The 22,627-nt window shown below is 39.3% G+C and overlaps 1 protein-coding gene across 3 annotated transcripts in view; it reads left to right on the forward strand.

The window, feature by feature from the left end:
• OTUD7A (OTU deubiquitinase 7A) overlaps positions 1–22,627 on the forward strand; it is a 105,726-nt gene that overhangs the window by 12,587 nt on the left and 70,512 nt on the right. Inside the window, exon 1 of one of the 3 annotated variants that reach the window (XM_032446782.1) lies at positions 19,395–19,413. The exons of the other annotated variants lie outside the window; for them this stretch is intronic. The gene's annotated coding sequence lies outside the window, so the exon portion shown is untranslated. Of the gene's footprint in view, positions 1–19,394; positions 19,414–22,627 lie in introns of those variants that run through there. 3 annotated transcript variants of the gene reach the window in all.

Consider the following 22,627-nt stretch of genomic DNA (forward strand, 5'->3'; position numbering starts at 1 on the left):
ATTTGAGCATTTGCCATGGTTGGTTCATTTTGTATACTCACTTAGCTGCTTTGTTGCCAGCACTGTGTTCGCTAGGTCTTGACTTTATATCCCACCAGAGATGTCACTGCGTGTCTGGGAAGGCTGGGTAGGAAGTCACACTGCTTTGTGCTCTGCAGATTCTTATAGTTACCAGTCTTGGGCATTGCTGGCTGAGCTAACTGGGCTTCTCCTGGCCTTCAGTAATCCCTGCACCCCTCAGATATCCAGGATTTTGCTTTACTTTACTTTCAGAAGCTCTGCTCCTGGTAGCTTCTTCATCCTCTTGTATCTTGGCCACTTAGTTTTATTTTTTTATTTTTGCTTTCTTGCTGGGAACTCTTCTTTTTGGTACCCAAATCCATATTTTCATGCATTTATCTAGTTCATGTCTGGAAATATGGTGCACAACTAGCCTGTTAATTGCATGTTCTGTCTCTGTGTTTATTGGAGGATTGGTGAGGTGCTAATTCTGTTTGCTCCAGGTGTTTTCAAAATTTACAGCCAGCCTCTACTGATTGCAGCAAGCACCAAGCTTTTACATGAGAGTTCAAAAGTTCAGTATCAGGCACTGAGCCACAGATGCAAACATTCGCCCAATTATCTGCTGCCTGTGAGCATTTGCAATTTAAGCTATTCATTTGTCTACAGCAGCTAATGTACTTATGCTAAAAGCTTTGTTTGGTGCCATTAGAGAAGCCTTCATTCACTCTGTACTCTGATCTTGAGTACTAGACAGCCTTTCTTAAAGGTACTGAATTTATGAGTTATCTTGACAGGGAAAGAATGTGAATGTGTGTTGATACTGAAACAGCAGGGACAGTGCACGACTGCCAGCTTACATCTGGGGGTCATTTCAGAGTTTGTACTGTTTGGCATCTCACATAATGTGACAACTGTCACGTGCTGCAGTACTTCATCCAGCAAATTTCAGGTACCTGTGCAGTTCTTTACTCAGTAAGGGAGTCTTTTGTAGGAGTATTTGTGTGAAGATACATGTAGGAAACTTAAAAAAAAAAAAAAAAAAAGATGGACTAATTCTAGCAATAAAGTGTTTTTTTATTATGCTTTTTGGTATTTATATTTTTAACATTTCGTCTAACTTTTTATTGATGACCTCTTTTTTGGTGCTTCCTAGATATTTTAATGTAAGGGCCTATCTTTGCTATGCTGGGGAAGGGTGAACAGCTGGCTGCTAGCTTGTGGCTGGAGGTAATTGATTTCAGAAAACAGAAAGCATTACTCTAATTAGAGGTTGAAGGTCTAAAAGCATCCCTCTTGCATCTCTCTGTTGTCATTCAAGGAATATTTTCTGTGACTAAAATGCTTATATATTTGAAGTAAGTATTAATGGACTTTGTTAGCTTACGTTGCTAAAGTAACGCAGTGCCTTCTTAGTTACTTCTGCAGTTTAGACTCTGCAGGGTAGAAAACAGCCAGGAATATGAAGAACAGCTTCAGAGATGAGAAAAATTCTTGTGTTTTTGGCGTGCATAGCCCCTACAAGGAGCAGGCTCTGATGTTCCTGGTTGACAGCAATATGGAGTATGGCTGCATCTTTGGTTGGATTAGCATCGTTTCTGCTTCTGACAGCTGACTTTCACTGAGGACTTTTTAGCTACAAGTACTGTGCTGCTGACTGAAACTGAAGCAGTAGTAGCACAGTTTGTGCTTACCACAGCACTGATCAAAACCACCTCCAGTGTGTGATTTGAAATGAAATTCAGACAGTACCTCTCAGGCAGTATGATCTATTTCTGCGGCAGGACCAAAGGAGATGTCCTAATATTTTGATATTTTTAATTTAATCAATTAGAGAAAAGGGGACAGGAAGTCCCCATTAGAGAAGTAAAATATCACTCTTTGTGTACAGATTAAACACTTTGTCTGGACAATAAACTTTCTCTATTCATGGCAGAGAAGGGTATTGGCTACTAAGCGATTTATATGCCATTCAGATAGGGAAAAAATGATTCATACATACATGTATCTATATGTGCAAGTGCCTATCTGCATTTGTGTATGCAAAGAGCAGGATAGCTTACTGTCCCTTGTGGGCAGCACGTGGTTCTCGCAGGGGCTTTGGTTTCTCCTCCAGCTGCATGTCCCCAGCTGCAGCAGGGATCACGCTGGTGATGTAGCTTGTAGTGGGGGCTGTGGACTGGTCCAGCTGACTTTCACGATGGAGAGGGTCTGGGAGTCAAGGTTGTTAGAGAGAGTGGTTGGGCCAGGGCATTTCTTTATGCCCTTCATCGAAGCCTTTGATTGATTTAATTTGGTTTTGTTCTAATGACATATGACTGATGTCTCCTTTTTGTTGTGGTTTGTTTGCACAAAAGCACAATGTTTATAGAACCATTGCAGCGTTGTGCTATCAAAGTGCAACCATCACTTCCCAGTTTCTCCCTCAAATCTCAGGCCATTTTTATGTGGGGTGTATTTAGCATGGAATGCTACTCAACCAAATGACAAACTATATTTTAAATGAACAGTTCTGTTCCTGTTAGCAAAATGCAGCTTTAGCAGCTATTGTATCTAGTTTATTTCAGCTGTAGTAAAGCATCTGAACACCAGGATTTTACCAGCTCTTTGGTGCCAGTGACTGTTTGCCTAGAATTCATGTGTGGTCTTAGAAGCTAATCAAGTCAGCAGTGAGTTGGAAGTTAAAGCTATACTAATGTGTTTTATTGATTTGTTGCTCAATCATGAGGAATCTGAATGCTGTGGTCTGTAGTCATAGCTTGTGTACTACTACAGGTAAAATGAGAGAATGTGTGTCACAAAAAAATTAGAATTTTGGTCCTGGGATGGAAAAAAAACCAACAAACTAACTTGCAGCTGTGAGAGGTATTTGAACTGGTACAAATAATCTTTGTTTCTGTAGGACAAAGAACATCATATACAAAAATGTGGTGTTTCTTGTAGCAAACCTAGCAGGGAATGGGAATTTGGGGTTCCTGCTGAGTTGCTATGTGATTATTGGCTCATCTAAGATCTCCTATTATTGAAACATTTCCTGCCTTATAAAGAATATCTGTGCAATGATTATAATAATCACCTTCTTAGCTGATACATCAGGTGCTGAAGTGCAAGTATGTAATGCTAGCAGCGCATCTAGCCTTGGCTTGAGCTATTCAGACACTGTAGCCAGGAAATGTGATAGCTCCTAATCTTGTGTAGGCAAGTGGAGAGTGTGTGTGAGTTGTGTTCTTGTGTGCGTAGTAGAAAAAAGATAGAAATGAAGTCCCCAGTAGTTGTCTGACCTAACCAGGAATGTTATCTTTGTAGTCCGTCTGTGAGGCTGTTTCTTTTTTTGGTGGGGAAAGGTGAATTAAAGCTTTCTATTTCATAGTTCTATGAAAGACTTCTCGTAAGACTGAGAAGGTGATAAAAATTAAAAAGAAAATAATATGTTTGTTTAAACAAGTGGTACATTATGGTTGAATAGCTTTCAGCCAATTGGAATTGGATATTTCGTAAATATCCACATCTTATTAACTTGTCTTTTCATCTTCCAGCTGTGACAGTTCTTCAGTCATTCCTAACTGTGGCTTACTGAATATTCAGGGGGTTAATACTCACATTCTGGGTTCTACCTTATTCTTTCCTTGACAGAAAAATTACCAAGGATTGGACAGGGGATAATTGTCAAGCTCGCGTAAACTGGAAAGGAACAGATGCTTGCCTGGTTATTTTTAAAAGGTTTTATGGTACTGAGAACAATGTGAACAAGAGGATCTCTGTCCCTGAGGCATGGTTTTCACCTTTAAGAAAAATTGATATAGACCAGAAAATGGTTGTATGTGCCCTTAAAGTTAGGAAACTTTAAGTTCATATCCATAGTTAGTGATCTATTTTGTTGTTGTTGTTTTTTCCATAAAATGGAGTGACCCTCCTTTGTCTTAAATTAACCGGAAGATGCAGGAGATTGACCCCTTAGACAGGCAGGCCATTTCAATTTTAGACACCTAAATTTAGACTTTGGACCCTGATTAGAGCAATAGGTTTGAAAGATTTGGACTGGAACCCAGGAGCTTCACCCTGTTGCTGTTTACATTATTGTCATGTCTGTGTCAACCACCCCTTGGAATCAATAGCACTTTTCTCTGTACTGAGAACTTCTTTAAGTGCTTGATTTGTTTTGTGCTCATTTTGGCTTCAGAAAGTGGGTTTCAGTTTTAATAATTGAAATGTAAGTGAATTGGATATGGACGTTAGAGAGTTAACTCTCTGAAAATCAGAAATTTACAACTGGCTGCTGAAAATGGATCTGTTCACTTAGCCGTACTATTGTTTTCCAGTCATAAAATGGATTAACAAATTAATAAAATAAGAAGATGGGAACAAGAAAACATTACTGTGGCATTTTGACAATCCTGTAGAATTCTTCCTTTTAGTTCAGAGAAATTAGAACAAGTTATTTGCTTTGGTTATTTGAATTTGAAAAAGAAACTCTCCCAAATTAAATGTTCTTTCAGATCAGATCTTCAATACTTCGTGTGTTGAAGTGAGTCAGTCAAGTAGTATCGGAACTTGTTTATGACTAACATGACTGTCATGACTAACATTTATTGTGTGATGACCATAACCTGGTATTGGAAGCAAACTGTTGAATGGGCTGCAACTCAGTCTGGGGGAACAGTGTATAAAGTCCATGAAATTCACAAATCAACTTAAGTTGTGTAATTAAACTCATGAATGTCTTTAGATGGGGTAGTTTTCTAGGTGGGTATCAAGCTGGATGTTACCAATGAGAAATTGGGGCAGAAGCTTGAGTAGTGTCTGAGAGAGGTAACGTCTAAAGACTTTTCAAAAGCTAGAAATATATTACATCTGTTATTGCTGATATTCCAAACTTCTGAAATCACGCTAGGAAAGGTTAGCCATTGACTTTGGTTTGGAGTTTAATTTATGTGCCCATTGTTGCCTGGATTGTGAAGTAATAAGTGCAGCACATAGTAATTTCTTGAATGTAATGATCAAGAAAACATCTTTGACTAAAATAGTTACTGCATCTGTCCAGTGAAAGGTGACTTATAGACATACATGTGTTTTAGAGTAGAAGAATGCCTTTGATACATTTAGTTTTTAGCACAGCATGTACAGGTTGGGGTATACCACAGCCACAGTGAAATCCCAGCATACACTAGGATGCTAATCTATGATATTGTTCCTTGTAGGCTGCAGAAGTAGTGTTTGAAGTGGCACCATGTTCCTTCAATCACCATCCTTTATTCTCAGTAGTTCAGTGAAATTAAGGTTTGGGCCAGACGGTGATGACTAGAAACAATTTATATAAGCTTTGCTGAAAGCAGTTATCATGAAACATTCTTTTATTTTTATGTTTAATTTGTGAAGAGGGTGTTGTTGTTCTCCAGTACTGTGAAAAAAGTAACATAGATTTTATGAACCATTTCTGTTTCATATTCCAATGCTATCCAAGAGTAAATGTCAGCAAAATCTGTCATCCTCTACCTCTTGAAAACTGCAAAACAAAAAGAAGCAGCTCAGAAATCCCAGCTCTTTTAGAAATTTATATTACTAATACTGTCTTTTTTTATTGTATGCATGAAAGGCTGTATAACAACTCTGCATGGTGATTAAGGCATGAAATAGGGAAATGAGAGCATGTGATGTATCATGAGCATTTTCTTGGCCCCCAAAATGAAGAAGCAGTCTTGTTTGGGGAAAATGAAAACTTAAGTAAAAATATGACCACAGGGCTGTAGTACGTTCTGATGAACACCATCAGCCTGCGTTTCCCAAATCCTTTGAGAAGTACAGCAGTGAGAAATAAGTTTGCAATTCGAGAAGAATTAAAGCTTTTTCTTGATTTCCTGGTCACTTGTATAATTTTCATTTTCTTCCAGTACGTGAGAAGGAATATCGCTGTTAAAAGTTCAGACTTGTTCTCTCACCATTTTTAGGTTACTGTCATTCAGATATTTATTTTCTTTTTGTTTGACGAAAATATTTTGCTTCTCTATCTTTTAGAAAGCCCAAAGGAGGCTGAATTACATGGATTTAGATGTTTATTTTAAGGAATGTGCACTATTTGTTCAAACAGAAGTACTGTGAGTGGCTGCAACTGTGAGAGGATATCTGGTTTGGATAATGGAATAAATAGATTATGTAGATAGTTGATTAAGGGTGGATAAATGAAAGATGATTGTGAACAGTTCATGTTAGTTTCCCATTTTGAATGGCTATATTAAAAGAAAAACTTACCCAAACCATGTGTTTTCTTTTTTGCTGGCCACATTGTATAATTCAAAGGAGTTTCAAATGCTGAGGCAGCTTAAGATTTTGAAATGCTGGTTTGTTTTTACTTGCAGAAGAGCTGCTGAGTTTGCATTGTCTTTCTAGAAAAACAGTCTGTATCAAAGATATACAGGAGGTTCCATGTAATGGAGAACGAAATCTGATAGTTAAGGCTCAGGTTGTTAAAGGGTACAGTGAGAACTGAATTCAAGAGATGTCTGAGTGGAAAAATCTCTAAATTGCAACAGCTGCAAAGCAGTGAACTCAACTAGGATGTTTTGTATTGTAGCTTTCTGAAAGGATGCCATATAAAAATAATGGTACAATGTATTTGTGATAATGAAAGATGGATACTTCAAATCTGGAAGTATGTACGTATGATAGAAAATGAGGTGGTATTCAGTCTCATAGGTGTTAGGAATAAGTTAGTTTCTTGCTTGATACATTTTCATGTTCATCTTTCAGTGAATTTTATTGCTTAGACAAGAACTGCACTATAATGCAATTGTTAAGACTGGGACTTTGAGCCTGAATGTCCAGTAAACATTGTGCTATATCTGTACAACATGTAACTGGGTAGTCAAATAAAGAGACTGTGTACGAATCTGATAATGATCAAGGATTTACCATCGCAGATGAGCAGTCTTTTTGGCAGATTTTTTTTTTCCTTGGTACATATGCATGTTTTGCCTAGTGCTTGGGGTTGGTTTTGCTGAGGGTGTCTGAGAATGTTTTTGATTGATGAGCTGAGCTGTTTTTTTTCCAGATATTGAAGCAAATAACTGTTGATGCAGTGCTCTAGAAATTACTGTTCCTGAAGAGAAAGAGCAGGGAGGGAGATTTTGGTCCCACCGTCTTCCTGCTGTCTGATAATAAAGTTTGCTTTTGCTTAGAAGCTGTTGAAAAAACACAGCTTTTCACTGCTGGATCTGCACCTGCTTTTGTCGCTGTCCAAAAGCTGAGCTACAGCTGTAATCAGGGGAAGATGTGCTTACACAAAAGCAAAAATATCGGGCTTTGGAGACTTAGAAATGCATTCCCTCAGTAGGGAAAAAAATTCAGCAGCTTATTGTGTAGTAATCTATTTCTATTATGGCGGTAGCTGTTAATTTATTTTATTGTCTTGATTTAGTAGTGGCTGCATTTCAAGGAGTTTTTCTATTTGTTTCTCTTTCCACTAATTGGATGGGGGGGTTTGTAGAAATAATATTATTATTATGTATATTAATATATACATGTCATGTAATTTGACATTTTGTTCCCCTCTTCCTTCTTGTTTTCTGTATCTCAGGAAAGCTATCTGTTTTCTCTGCGATTTGATGGATTGAGCAAAGGCCAAGAGGCTTTTAGGACTGTTTGCTGACAGCTTAGCATGCTGGCTTACCTTCCAGTAGTATTTTACACTTCTGACTGCCAGATATTCTATGATTCTGTAATGTATTCGTCATTGATTCTGTGTACCTTACTTGTTTACCAAGGAAACAACTTTTTCTTTGTTTTTCTAGCTAGTGTTAATTTTAGATGGTATTTATTAGATCTTAAAGCTAGAAATGTCTGTTGTGGTAGTGAATAATCCTAAATGAAAAAACAGGAAAAAAAACCAACCCTCTTAACATGGCAAGGAGTGTGGCTGTAGCATGGTGCGTCGTTTGCTGGAACTTCAAGGTCAAACAGCTTTTGATATGTTTGCTTCCTGAAGCTGAGTCTATAAAATGCCTCCGTTTAGGGTGAAATAACTAGTCACATGTATCTCCGGGGTTTTGAACAACAGATCAATTTAAATGCCTGAATAGCTGGAAGTCTCCTTGTTAATTCCCTCCCCACCACCCTAGACATGTATTTGCACAGCCTTGTTGCTGTAAGGGACACTTGTTCTTCACTAGGGATATTATTATTTATTCAAGTGTTACCAAAGCTGTGAAGGCCCCGTTTTATTTCCTTGTGATCACTGATATATTCGTATTTGTGGAGTATTTAGTGTGTGGTCAGTTTCTAACTTAAAGAAAAAGAATTCTAACAATCCTTTCTGTATGGAATGATCATTAAACTTCATTTGAAATCTTAAAACACAGGCTTTCCTTCAGGCTATGTAACAATAGTATGCAGTCAACTTGGCTGTGACCCTGTCAGGTGTATAAACAGCACCAGCTTTTTCAGTGAGTGGAATTCTTGTGTACTTGTCATTTGCAAGTGTTTGAAAGCCAGGCACTTTTCAGAGCTGTGCTACCTTTTGCCCTCTGGATGCCAAAGCCTTTATTTCATGACCAGGTTCTGGTTTACAGCCATGCTGCAGTTGTAGGAAGACTTCTGCTTCTGACGTTGAAGCATCTCTTACAGTGAGCTCTGAAATTCTTTGTGGAAGTAGCCAGGAGAGGGAATCATTGAGTCTTTTCTTGGCAGAAATTAGCTGGCATACTAGGTTAATTTGGTGGGATGTGAGGTTGCATGTCTATAATACGGCTCTAGAAACAACTAGATCAGAATGGGCTTTGATTGCTGTCATTTGGACTTCAAAGTCATAAAACCGTACTATTACCCATTTCATTCTTAGCTTCACGCCGCATCAATGAACATATTCAGCCTTCTAGGATTGAAAAGTCAGTAACTGTAATCCTCGTATCGGGTTATGTATTATATCTGCCCTTCTAAATAAGGCTCTTCCTGGGGCCTTGGTAGAATCCATTCTGAGATCTAAACATCAGGATAAGTGTTTTCGTGTCGTTTTGTTGTTGTTATTAAAACAGTAGAATGAAAACTAGTCTATTTAGTTTCAGAGCTTATCAGATGATGAAATTGCATCTTAGATTTCCACACTGGTCTACTTTACTTTGAAAAACTATTGTCATATTATGATATGCTGTTAATTCTTTGAAGGTCGAAAAATAGAGACTCTGCACCAATGTCTGTGTGGCTAAAATCAATGCAAAACAAACAGAGCTTGCTGATGGTTTTTTGTGGTTGTACTGGAGTTTCTTGTGTAAATGATTCCAGTATTACTGAAGGTAAATTTTTATGATTGTTTGCTACCTCTCCCCATAAGAGCTATTTTATGTTCTGTTTAACTCCACACTTAAGTCATGTAGAGGTAGTGACTTCAGCCCCATCTATGGAGTGACTTCTTGGTGTGCTGTTGTGTGGATAAGAACATAGGATAAAACTCATGAAGAGTTTACCATGGAAAAAAAATAATTACTAACTCATTAGGTTAATAGATTTGCAGAGCCAATTTGAAGAGCTAAGTTTATTTTATGTTGGTAAAAAAATATAATGGAATAGCTCTAACTGCCATACAGAATCATGCTGTAGCATGCCTTGAGCACTAACTTAGAATGCTTACTCCTGAAATGAATGCCATCCCTTGGCAAAGGCTGTTCTGAGCCATTTCTACCCTGTGTAGAGTTCTTCTGATGTCACCATCCATTTTTGGTGGTGAGGCTGTATGTTTGTTATCTTTTGGTAACATTTTCAATGGGCATCTGCTAAAAAAAAGCTTGCTGTAATCAGAAAACTCATTCTCTTACTGGAGTGAGCCTTGACTGCTTTTTCTTAAAAGCAGCCTCCATTTTTGTGCATTATCCTTTTGAATACCAGACTTTCTATTTAAGAGGATCCTTGGAGGAAGTGAAAAACTAATTCTGGCTGACTTAATTGATGCCTGTGATATTTTGAACTTAGCATTTGCCAGATTTATTCTTCGGTTTCTTTAAATAAGTTCAGAGTGAGGCTGTTTAAAACTTCTCAGCAATTGTGAATGCTTTGGGAAATATTTGTGCTTTTTATCCAGACTTGATACTTTCTTGTGGCATATGTGGTGGTGATGATAGGTTATAATTTTGCTGTTTTTCCGGTTAGTGAAATATTTGTCTGACGTAAAACAGCTGCTATAGCTCAGCATCATGTCATGCACTTCACACGTTTATGACTTCTTAAAAGCAGTGAGTTTTCATTTCCTCTCAGTATTCACTACCTCAGTGCTTTTTCAGAACCTCACTTCTTCTCTTTCCCAGTTTACTATTCCCCTCTCTTTTTTCCCCGTTTTGAACACAGCTTAGTACTTGATTCCATTGGTTTTGCTTAGCAGCTTCCATCATCTACCAAAAGTCTGTTATTATAGGCTTGTTATGTATTCTTCCATTTAATTAAAACCTGGTTCTTTACCACTAATGAAATCCAAAAATACTTTCAATAACTGTTTTTATTTAATGCTCTTATTATGTATCTTAACCAGCAGTAGAAATAATAGTCTTGCTGTTGACTCGGTGACGTTTTGAAATAGAAGCCAATTACATGCAGTAGGCAACAGGTAGAACTGTGCTGTCAGGGTTAGCAATGTGCACACATCTTGGTAGGTTTTGTAGAGGCTCCAGACCCTCTAAGAAACATGCAGAAATGATGAACGATATTACTCAGTTTGGGTGGCTCTGTGTTTGTAACTGAAACGTTTGCCCATCTGCCTCAGCCTATCTTCTATGAATGGAGAAGGCATTGTGACTTCCCATCAGATGGGTCAGTTACTTCATGATGAACAAAATGTCTTTATGTAAAAACCTGTTACTGTGTCTGACAATCCACAGGTTAAAACAGGCAGATGTACCTGTAGCTCCATTTCACTTTGTCTTCAGCTGCTAATGTGAAAATTACCATTGAACATGTCAAAAGGAGAAAGAAATTGTCAGGCATGACTACCAGGTTCTGAGTGCCCAGATGTTTTGTATTGCCATGCATAATCCCAGCTGCTTGTAGCCACAAGGTATGACTAGCAGGCTATGAAAGTTTATATTTAAAATTGAATGGTTAATCTTTTATTATTTATTTTTGAGAGCAGGTGTTCTGTGCTGTAAAAGTAGTGATCTGTGTAAACATGAGATAAGAGGAGAAATAAGATTCTGCAATTTACTTTTACAGGACAAGCTTTCCAAAGCTCAAAACAATCTGTTTACTTTATGGAAAAGAAGGGTAAGATATGGAATTACAATCTAATTTCTAGTACAGTAAGTCTAGCAGAGGACTGTATGGTGAGGGCCAGGACTTGCAAGCTGGAGCTAGATAAAGCAAACTGGAAGACAGTTCCCCTGGTTTCCAGTGACAGGTGCACTAAATTGCCTGGAATCTGAAGGGTTTTCCATCAGTGCTGATTATGTTTCTGAAATAAATGATGTAGTTCAAATGAAAGTCATGGGTTTAATGTAGAGGCAAACTTCTTCTGTTCCGCAGGAGCTAGGTTATCATTGCATCTACTGTCCTCTGAACTATTTCTATGGGTGACCTAAATATTCTTTGAAATCAAAAGGAGGAAAAATTTTGATTTTTATAATGGTATATTTAGCACAAATTTAACTGGTTGGAACTCTGGCTTTCTAAAAATGCCTTGTTTATTTTCCCTTCTTCATGTCTTTCTTCTATTAATTTTCTTAAAATCTGGAATTTTCTGAATGAATTTAATTAGAATGAAAAATTATATTTTTGCATGTCCAAAAAAAGTAACAAACAAGTCAGTTGTTGCAAGAATACAGAGGAAGAAGTGGAGGGGAACCTGGAAAATAAGTGTCAGAGTAAGTTCTGTGGAATGACTTTGTACATGTTACAAGTGGTAAGTTACTGTCCGTCAAAGCAGTCCATCTGAGCAGAAACCTACAAGCACTGTAAGACTCTAACAGGATGAATGGCTTTTATTTTGAACATCTCTGGTTATTTTTGACCCTCCTTCCTATTTTCTTCATTTTGCCTAGTATGTTATAAATGTGTGACCACGCATTTGTTTCCTCCTTCCTTTTGCAAGATTGCCCGTTATGGCTGTAACTGAAGATCAAAGAAGGAAAGTATACGAGTGTGTGTGTGTGTGTATGTATATATATATGTGTGTGTGTGCATATATATATATATATATATATGCATATATATTAGTCTTATATATGCATACTTGTACATATGCTTGCTTTTCATAAGAACTTGTGGTTCTATGGTAATTTCAGTAGCTGTTACTAAATCTTGACATAAATTTGATTACAGTGGAAAAATATGCAAGCTCCCTACCATGCAGCTGATCTGTGGCCATTACGTATTTTGCACCTTGCTACCTGCCATCTGTCTGCTGGCGTAGTGCGCAGATATAGTAATAGGGGAAAATTCCAGTACCCTAGGAAAAGCATATAGGAGATGATGACTATTCTGATCCATGAAATACCTTCATGTGCTGCTAATGTCATTGCATCAGACTTAATCTTTTGACCCTTGCCTGGATTATACTATTTCCTTAAATGTGTTGCAATAGCTAAGCACTGTTTTATAGAGAATGTAAGTATTCTAAAGATACTAAAACATCTAGAAAGAGAATTTGAGAAACATTAAAAATGTGGAGATGTATTCTCCTTGAACATATAATTATAATTATCTGGTTTTAAGGAGTTTAGGGTTTGGTTGAAATACTCACTGAATACTCCGGCAGGACTCTCCTTTATGAAATTAGACTTGTTTACAATCCATCCGCTCAATTTAGCGTGCTCTGACTGAAGAATTTCAGTGTCCTTTTGGATGAAATTCCATTCTCTTTTGTGATGTCTTCATGTGGTACACAAAGCCAACAGGAAGAAGGAAACACAGGCCTGAGGCCAAGTTCCATTCTGATTTTTTTGGTGCCTATTCTTAATTGTTCAATGCTACCTGTTTTTCTGATTACGTTTTCTTGTATATACATTTGTGTAGCAGTAGCTTCATCTTAACCATGCAGCGTTTTTTTCTGATGTGAGTGTTTACAGCCCTCCGGTGGGTCCAGCGTATCTGTGCAAGGTCAAGAGGAGCACTGCTCATGTAGATTCTGAGTCTGCAAGCTGTTCCACTTGGCTCCAACTGTCTGTGCATTTGGAATAGTCCGTGGGGGACAAGATGACAAATGGAGTGAGTTCTGGCCTTTTCAGAACACGAATATCTATCTAAGTATTTGCTATCTGTATTAATTGGGGAGCAAATAAATATATTGAATAAGATGACAGACAGTTCCCCATTCTTTCATATCTGGAAATCATATGACCTTTATATATTAGGAAAGCAATCTGAGATGCTAAATGAACGTGAAGTTGTATATGCATAGGTGAACTGTGGAAACAAAAAATAACCAAACAAAAAACATACAAAAAAAACAACCCAAAACAACAGCAATAAAGCTTCACTTATTTTCTCTGGTGGAAACTTAGGAGAGTTCACTTAAAATGTCAGGGTTGAAGCGTACATTTAGCATGTTTCTAGAATAAATAATAACAGCTGAGCCTGCTGAACCGTATTTATCCATAATGAAGTCTGGGGGACCTCAGCAGGTCACAGCAAGGATGGATGTGACCAACTGTACTTTGATTTTATTTTATTTTTTAAAGTATTCTACTACAGAACACAAACTAAACAATTTATCTTGAATTCATTCTGATCCCAAATAAAATTATTTTGTAAATGATTAAATGCTTTGTGTTCTAGTTTTCTAAAAATGTTCTTACTTTTGTGCAATGAAAGTTCAAAGCCAGATACTCTTAAACTCCCAAGTATACTGAAGTTGTGTTAGCCGTATTCCACTGACTAGCAGCATGATAGTTAGTCTGTTTTTTACACTAATCTGGTTGAGCTCTGGTTTGTATACAAGTGTGGGGTTATAAGTAATTCCAGCTATAAGAGAACCATCACTGGAGAGTTTTATGGTTTGTGTTGATCTGCATTTAACGATCTTTTTCAATAGTGGGAATTAAAACTCAAAATTATTTTATTCTTGAAGAAAGAATGCTTAATAATCCTCACAGTGAGGACAGCAGCAGTAGGAGCATGGAGCTACTTGTCTCTGCTGTGCCATGTTGTGCCTGTTCAAGAGATGCATGCTTCCAGTGACTGAGTCAAATGAGGAATAAGAGCTCAGTAATTCTTGGAAAGTATAGGTTAATATCTTCAGCAATATAAAAAAATTGTCCATGCTTTCTGTCCTGTTTCAGTGATTAGTCTCTGTGATGGGTTCATGTGCCTGGGGGTTGTCTGTACACTCCCTGCCCCTCCTCCCCCCCCCACCCCCCTATCTCCCTTTAGAAATCTTGTCTGGATGCTTTGTGAGGCCTTTGGATGGCTGCCTGGGAATTCCTGTAGTAGCTCCAGTCGGGCCATAGGACATTCAGTTGGAGTCACAGTTCCTCCAGAGCTGCAGATGCACAGAAATCCTAGACGTTTTGACAGCGTGTGTTCAGATCAGATGTACCATGTATGTGCCACAGCAGTAATTTGCACATGGGTGGTAAATCTATTTGCATAAGATGAGGATCCTTATATCCTGTCTGACCTATATGCTGGGTTTGCTTTTCTGTCAGGAAGATCCTAAATGGCAATGTAAGACTCACATTTCTTCCCATATTCAATTTCTACTGCAGTAGCTTCTGGAGAATCTAACTAAAAATATAGGGTGTGGATGGGACTGCAGTTCAGGATGCAGCATGTGGAGAACATCAGTCATCTTTGGGGCCAGTTCCAGTACGGCAGCAAACCTTACGGATGTGAGCTGACAGCTGCATGGATGTGCAAGGTAGCAATGGAGCTGCAGTACCACAGATTATGGGTGGTCATCTACACATCCAGCCTTGGATGTTTCCTTGCAGAAGGGCACTTCTGTCTTTGCCACTTTTGTCAGCTTCTGTTTGATGGCTTTTTAGGTATTGATTTCTTGTTTGGCTGAGGTTTAGTGTTTCTGTCCTCGTTCACTTCCTTGAGATTTTATAGCAATCCTTGCCCTTCACTAACACTTCTTGAGCAGTTTCACGCTGGATGTCTGTGATTTTAAATGTCTGAGGTATGACAGAATTCTTTAAAAGCAGCAGTGACTCAGAGGTGACAGTGCAGGAGGCAGTGGGCACAAACCAGAGGTTCCATCTGTCTGTTTCCAAGAGCTTCTGTACTGGGTGGGTGATGGAGCACAGGTTGTGAAGTCTCCTCCTGAGAGATCTTCCAAAGCTGTCAGAGGAGAGGTGGGACTGGGTGGGCCCAGAGGGGACTTCAATCCCAACCAGTCTATGATGCAATGCTTTTACGGAAACATTTCATATTGAGCCCTGCACAGAGTGCCTCAAATTTATTTCTAAACAACTCGCAATTCATCACACTGTGGCTGCCTTGCTTATGCTGTGCATTTCAGACAAGAAGGATGAACAAAATGAAATCTTTCTTTTGGTGCTAATACCTGCTATTCAACTTAGCTTCTGATAGATTTCCACTCGTAGCAGTTGTGTTGAAAAGATGATTTTGTGTCTTCTCTTCATTTTTGAATTACTTTGCTCTGTACCTCTGCCAGTTTTCAGAGATCTTTTTGTTTTCTAACGTGGCCCTTGCACAGCAGTTCTCATTGCTCACTCTGTCAGTGCACTGGCTGGCTGTATTTTGACACGTTGCAGCTTGTTATTTGCAAGATTTTAATGGTTCAGTGTTGGACACTTACAAAGTGCTACTGGGTGTAACTGGTTCACCTGCTGGTAGCTATGCAGGTTTTGAGTGTGGCTGGCAAAAGGAACAAGTCTGTATGTGCTCAAGTTCCAGATCCCTGGTGGAGTGTTACCTTGTTCCATGTTGCCCGAGGGCAGATTTGTCTGTAACAGTGGTGATGGAGGAGATGTGACTTCGTGCTTAAAAACCAAAACTAAAAAACCTTTTGCCTTTTGTCATTTCTACTTGTTGTAATTTGCTTTGCCTTTTTTTGTCTAACAGACAGACGTGCATCTTAATAACAGTAGGGTCTTGTGAGTTAAATAAAGGGATGAGAGCCAGTGGTGCCAGGAGGCTTTTGAAATAAAATGAAATAACAGTAGATTAAAATATTTTTTTCAGTTATAATTCATCTTATGTTGCTTAATACATGTGACAAAACTGGAAAGGAATACATGTCTTCTGTTCTAGGTATGTTTCTTTCTACCATTGGAAAAGAATTGATGATCTCATGGAAAAATGACATGATAGTTAATACAGGCTGGCCTTAGGAAAATTATTCCTTACTGGTTTCTGCAGCAACTGTGGTACTAAAAAAAAGTCAAGCTAATGAGAATTGTTACTTAAGAGTATATGTTGTCTCTTTTTTTTTTTTTTGTTTAATGCATTAATGCATCTGAATTAATAAAACAAAGGCCATTTGTTGTAAACAGGTTTCTGACTTCCTACTCTAAAACACTGGAAGCTTTTTCCTTTTCCGTTTGGTTTAAAAACCAAAACAAATCAGCTGGAGCTGAGTGGAACAGGCATAAATGAAATGCTGCTTTTTTGCTTTGTCAGATGTCTGTCAGCTCTGCTAGTGAGAAGAATATTGGAATAATCCTTTGGGCTCCAAACTGCATGGTTTACAGCAGGGTTGAGAACTGATGTGTATCATGTTCTCTGGAATCGAAAGTTTATCCCAAGTGGAAAAAAAATAACCCAGTAATGCTAGCAATGTTACGTAAAGGCTTTTATCTATAGATAGATCAGTTATATTATCTATATAAATACATATGAAATAAATTGGCATTTAGATAAAATATTGATACCTGTTTCATCTGGATTATATAGATATGAATATGTATACGTTTTAACAGATGCATAACATTTTGTTTCCATGAAAACAGGTCTGTTCTTGATATTTATATTTTTTCCTAGTGTATTTGATTTCTAACTAGTAAAATATATGCTTGTTTCCACTGAATAGAACCGTATTTGTCTTTGCGAAGTTGGATTTAACTAGGGAAGGTACTTGAGTTGAAGAACAGAAGGAACTAGGTAACTATCTAGTATGATACCTCATCTTTAGTCTGTGGCAGGGTGCTTTGATTGTGTATTAGGTACTTCACAGTGTCTTAAACCTTGCAAAAGAGATAATTTAGTGAAGAAGGCAGCAAAAAATCTTGAAAGGGCAGATTCCACCATACTTATAGTGTCTCTTTATTAATTTATTCCAGTAGTTACAGTATAAAATGGGGAGGGGAAAAGAAGTGGATGTGGGGAAACCCTTTGGCTGATAGTTTGATGGTGGATTTTTTAGATGAGTTTTGATACAAGCAATGCACAGTTATGTTTGTGTGCTGTACAGCAGGGCAGGTTCGAGAAACCTCCTGGTAGAACTTCTTAGAAAATAAATAGTGTGTGCTGGCACGTTTCGGTAATGGGTCATATTTGTCCGTATGTGCAGTATTTTACATGTGTAAATGTATGTACTCTATAATATTTTCTGTTCAAGCTCATGTCTGCATGGTAACACTGTGCAAGAACTTCATTTGTGGAAGAAATGTTTTTCCTCTGAGAGCAGAATATCCAAGTTGCTCTCAGACTGAATTGTGCTCTACTCCACAAGCAAACACTACAAAATAGAATTTTTAGGGGCAGTACAGTGTGTTTGTGCTGGTTAGTGTGTAAATTCAGGGCAGTATGTAAATGCATTTGGGAACACTGTTTGGCTGTTCAGAGGATGAAACATGCAAGAACTCATTAGAGGGGGAATTTCAGAGTTGGATTATGTGAAGAGAAAGTGACAGTTAATGCCTGGAGTTCTTTATGTCCTAACTCTCATTTTACAGGTGAAGAAACTGATGAAGAGTGAAGAACGTAACTTTGTAGGAGCCAGCTGAAATACATGCGTAGACCTGTGAAGAGTAGAAAGCTAAGAGCACCAAGCCTATAATTTAACTGTAGTATGCGACTCTGTGGGGCTGGAGGAGCAGTGAAGCATCACCTCTTGGCACAGGGGGACAATAGTTTTCCCAGATTAGCTCTGTGTACAGATAGATATCTGTACATTTGTTCATCTGTTCTTCAAGCAGTGTGTAGAATGATGACCCACTCCTCAGTGTTTAGATGTCCTTTTTTCAATTCCTGAGATTTCTCCTGTCCCCTTTTCACTTTCTTAAATTTTGGTTTTCCTTGCAGTAGCTGGAACTGCTGGGAGAAGGGGGGAGAGATTTGAGACAAGTGTTGCTTTGTGTCCCACTGGACTGCAAACTGACTCCTAACGTGTCAGGATGTACGAGCAGAGGGAAAGGAACACGAGCGTGTGATCTGAGGTAAAGCGCAGTCATTGCTCTTTGCTGCCAAGCAGGCAGGAGTACTAAGCATGATTACATCAGTTCATAAAATAGTAGGCTTTGCTTTCCTCTTTGCACTATCAGCTTCAATGCAAAAGCTGATGTGATGCCCATAGGAAAAGTTCAAACCAAACGTCTTGCTTCAATTTTTTAAATTTTTTTTCTCTTCAGAAAGGGCTCTTTGTTTTTGAAGCCAGTGGTGATTTTGCCACTCATTTCAATGAGTATTTTTAATAACAGCCAATGAGGTGACATTCAGCTGGACTGGCAGAGAAACATCTTCATGTGCTGCTTGTAACAACGTAGTTGAAGTCGAAGGCTTTGTGTTCATTCTCTTTTGAATATGCACAGGAAATTGGTTAGAGAAGAATGGTAGTCTTGCGTTATTTTAATGTGTTAAAATGTGCTTATATATTTCTGTTGTTGTGGAACTTCCTGCTGATTCTGTTGGGTTATATGAGAATTTGAATGGGTCTCATAGAGAAAGCCTATTGAAGCAGGATTCCCAGCTTGCAGCAGTGAGGGGTTTTGGCTCAGCTGGGATGGCTGTGCTGGCTGATACTGAAACAGCTGCTGGTTACCTTTTGCACCTCGTTTCAGGAACATGCATTTAAAAAATGAGCGTACTTGAACAGAACTGCTCATAACATGAGAGCTTAAATGTGTAGTGATGTATGTTAACAATACATGAATATGTAAGTTATTCTGGGTTCTTCTGAACACTTATTTGTGCTGCAGAAATTTCAGCTGCCATTTAACAAAAATAATCCATCAGGATAAGGCTGGTTATTCTGTACGTCAGAACAGAATTTCATACCTCACCAGTTTAGCTTGGGAAATATTTAGAATGTGATTTGGCAAGCGCTGGGAAGATCTATACTGTGTAATCCTTGCAAGGGAAGTGAAGCACAAGGGATGTTGTGAAGAAAATGCACATCCAGCACATGAGAAATGGCTATAACTGCTCTTCATTGTAAGCAGGTTGTTTTAGTGCCAGTGGCTGAAGGCGAAGGAGAGTTGGCCATAGGGAGGAGCCTGGCACTATGGAGATGTGAGCCTGGATGATTTTGCCACTGAAAGGGTAAGTGTAAACTATCTGTGCTGCGCTCTCAGCTGAACTGTTATTTCTCCTTTAAAACTCTGTCTTAGCGGCTTTTAATGAAACATTTGGTTTTTAAAGTTTCATTTCCAATGCAATTAAAACACATGAGAACCTTGCATCGAAGTCCTATTGAGATAATCGTAAGGTTCTGTTGCTTATGGTAGAAAATAGTTCTGTGATGCAGTTTGTTCTCAAGTTAGGAAAAAACAGCTGCTGATAGAGGACAGTGGGGACAGAAATGCTTTTTTGACCAAAGCATATAGGAAAGTGATATTAAAAAGGAGGTAGGAGTGGAAGAAGCAAGCATTCACATTTCCAGGGAAGCTCTGTGTTTATGTAAAGCACAGCAGCTGCACTGCAAACCCCTCTCTGGATGACCTCAGTCCTGAACAAGACAGCCTGTTCTGGGTGCAGGTGTGATTACTGAATTATTTGTTCTGTTTCAGTGTCAGTCAGTCACAGGGAGGAATTCTGGGTAAAATTCGTATCCACTGAATAAATTGAATTGGTATATTTGGTATTCCAGAGTGTGCTGTGTGCCTTCCTGCTATTGCAGAAATAGTTGATTTTATTCCATTGAATTACATCAGTTAAATAGGACGGACAAGAGGAAGCGGCTCCCGCAACAACCTCTGAATACATCAGGCAGGCAGATGGAAAGGCAGGACTGGACTGAGGATGGAGCAAGACATAGAAGGCAGATTTTGACAGCTGACTTGCGATCTGTTTTGAAGAGGCTTATGTATGCTGTTTGAAATGTGGATTTTAGGTTTCTTCTCTTTGCTTTGTGAGAAATGGAGCTGTGAATAAGTTCACTTCTAATTCATGTGTATCCAGGCAGGTTTGTTTGAATTTTACAAATCATGGAGCCTGTCAGAGATTGGCTAAACTACTCTAGGTGGCATTGATCTTTGCCATGTGTCAGTTGCTGTGCATCTTCTGTATGCATTTTATCTCTTACTGATATATGAAGTTTTATGGGTAACTCCTGCTGTTTGGTGCATGCTGCCAGAGAGAAAGGCTGGCTTAATGAATGTGGGTACTTTTCTCACTCTAATTTCTGAATGAACAAATGCGGTCAGACTTGACTGTGAGGAAGCTGGGTACAGATTTACTCACATTTTTGGCATGTGTAGGGTGTGGGATCTTTTTGGAGTCTTGGAAGAATGAAGGCAGTGGGCCCTTCTAGAAAGATGACTCTAGTTTTCATTAGAAATTCCATGTCTGTCTGCTTTGGCAACTATTAAGGAGAAATCTATTTATTCACTATAAGATGTATGACTTCAGCATCAGAGTTTCTCTAATGCTTTATTAGGAGTGTTATTTTTATTTCTCCCTTTTATCAACTAAAATACATTAGAGAAATGTAGCCCCACAGATGGGTTGAACCCTTTGAAGGTTGCATGCTGTGGTGGTAATTATTATTCCTGCATGTGAGATCTCAGTCTTTTATGGATGCACTGTTCTGTCATGTCTTTGAAAAAGCATGGTAGTGGCATCATTGTTAGCTTCATGGGAGGCAGAGCACTGGTATTGAAATGCCTTCACACAGAATCACACAGAATTATAGAATTGTAGGGGTTGGAAGGGACCTCTAGAGATCATCAAGTCCAACCCCCCTGCCAAAGCAGGTTCCCTACGTTGCACAGGTAGGCGTCCAGGCGGGTCTTGAATATCTGCAGAGAAGGAGACTCCACCACCTCCCTGGGCAGCCTGTTCCAGTGCTCCATCACCCTCACCGTAAAGTTCTTCTGCACATTCGTGTGGAACTTCCTATGCTGTACTTTCATCCCATTACCCCTAGTCCTGTCCCCACGCACTACTGAAAAGAGACCAGCCTCGCCACTATGGCTCCCACACCTCAGGTATTTATAAACCTGAATCAAGTTCCCACTCAGCCTTCTTTTCTCAAGGCTAAACAGACCCAGTTCCCTAAGTCTCTCCACATAAGGGAGATGCTCCAGACCCTTCACCATCTTTGTGGCCCTCTGCTGGACTCTTTCCAAGAGATCCCTGTCTTTTTTGTACTGGGGAGCCCAGAACTGGACACAATATTCCAGATGAGGCCTTAGATCCTTAGAAGAAAACACTTGCAACAGCAGTTATGGTGAAATGGAGGAACTTTATTGAGAAGCAAGACTATGCATTTCTACAAAGAAGGAAAGTGTGACACCAAAGAGGTTTCCTACCCAAGAAGACCATAGCTCTAGCTGTCTCTTAAGTCGCTGCTCAACATCATTTGCTGAACTTGAGTGACTTGCAAAGGTTTCAGTCAGACCGAGCGAAGCAGAAGCTGCTGCTGCTACTCCATCCGTGTTGGAGAGACTGAGTGGGGCAGAAGTTGCTGCTGCTACTCCATCCGTGTTGGAGAGACCGAACATGGCAGAAGTTGCCTCTGCTACGCTAGCCGTGTTGGAGTAATTGATCGGGGCAGGTGTTCCCACTGCTACTCCATCTCTGTTGGAGAGAACAAGCGTGGCAGAAGTGTCTGCTGTTACTGCAGCGGTGTTAGAGAGACCAAACAGGTCAGAAATTGCTTCTGCTATTCCATCTATGTAGTTGTCATCGAATGGAGCATAAACTGCTGCTTCCAGTACGTCGGTGTTGGAGAGATGGAGTGGGGCAGAAGTTGCTTCTGCTACTTCATCTGTGTAGGAGTCATCAAACAAGGCAAAAACTGCCGCTGCTTCTCCATCTGTGTTGGAGAGACCAAGCGGGACAGAAGTGTCCTCTGATATTCCATTGGTGTTAGAGAGACCAAACAGGGCAGAAATTGCCGCTGCTACTCCATCTATGTAGTTGTCATCAAATGGGGCATAAACTGCCGCTTCCAGTACATCGGTGTTGGAGAGATGGAGTGGGGCAGAAGTTGCTTCTGCTGCTCCAGCTGTGTAGGAGTCATTGAATGGGGCATAAACTGCTGCTGCTTCTCCATATGTGTTGGAGAGACCAAGCGGGTCAGAAGTGTCCACTGATATTCCATTGGTGTTAGAGAGACCAAACAAGGCAGAAAATTGCCGCTACTCCATCTATGTAGTTGTCATCAAATGGGGCATAAACTGCCGCTTCCAGTACGTCGCTGTTGGAGAGATGGAGTGGTGCAGAAGTCGCTTCATCTGTGTAGGAGTCATCAAACAAGGCAAAAACTGCCGCTGCTTCTCCATCTGTGTTGGAGAGACCAAGTGGGACAGAA

Source organism: Coturnix japonica, chromosome 10 (genome assembly GCF_001577835.2).
Source record: "Coturnix japonica isolate 7356 chromosome 10, Coturnix japonica 2.1, whole genome shotgun sequence".
Classification (NCBI taxonomy): domain Eukaryota; kingdom Metazoa; phylum Chordata; class Aves; order Galliformes; family Phasianidae; genus Coturnix; species Coturnix japonica.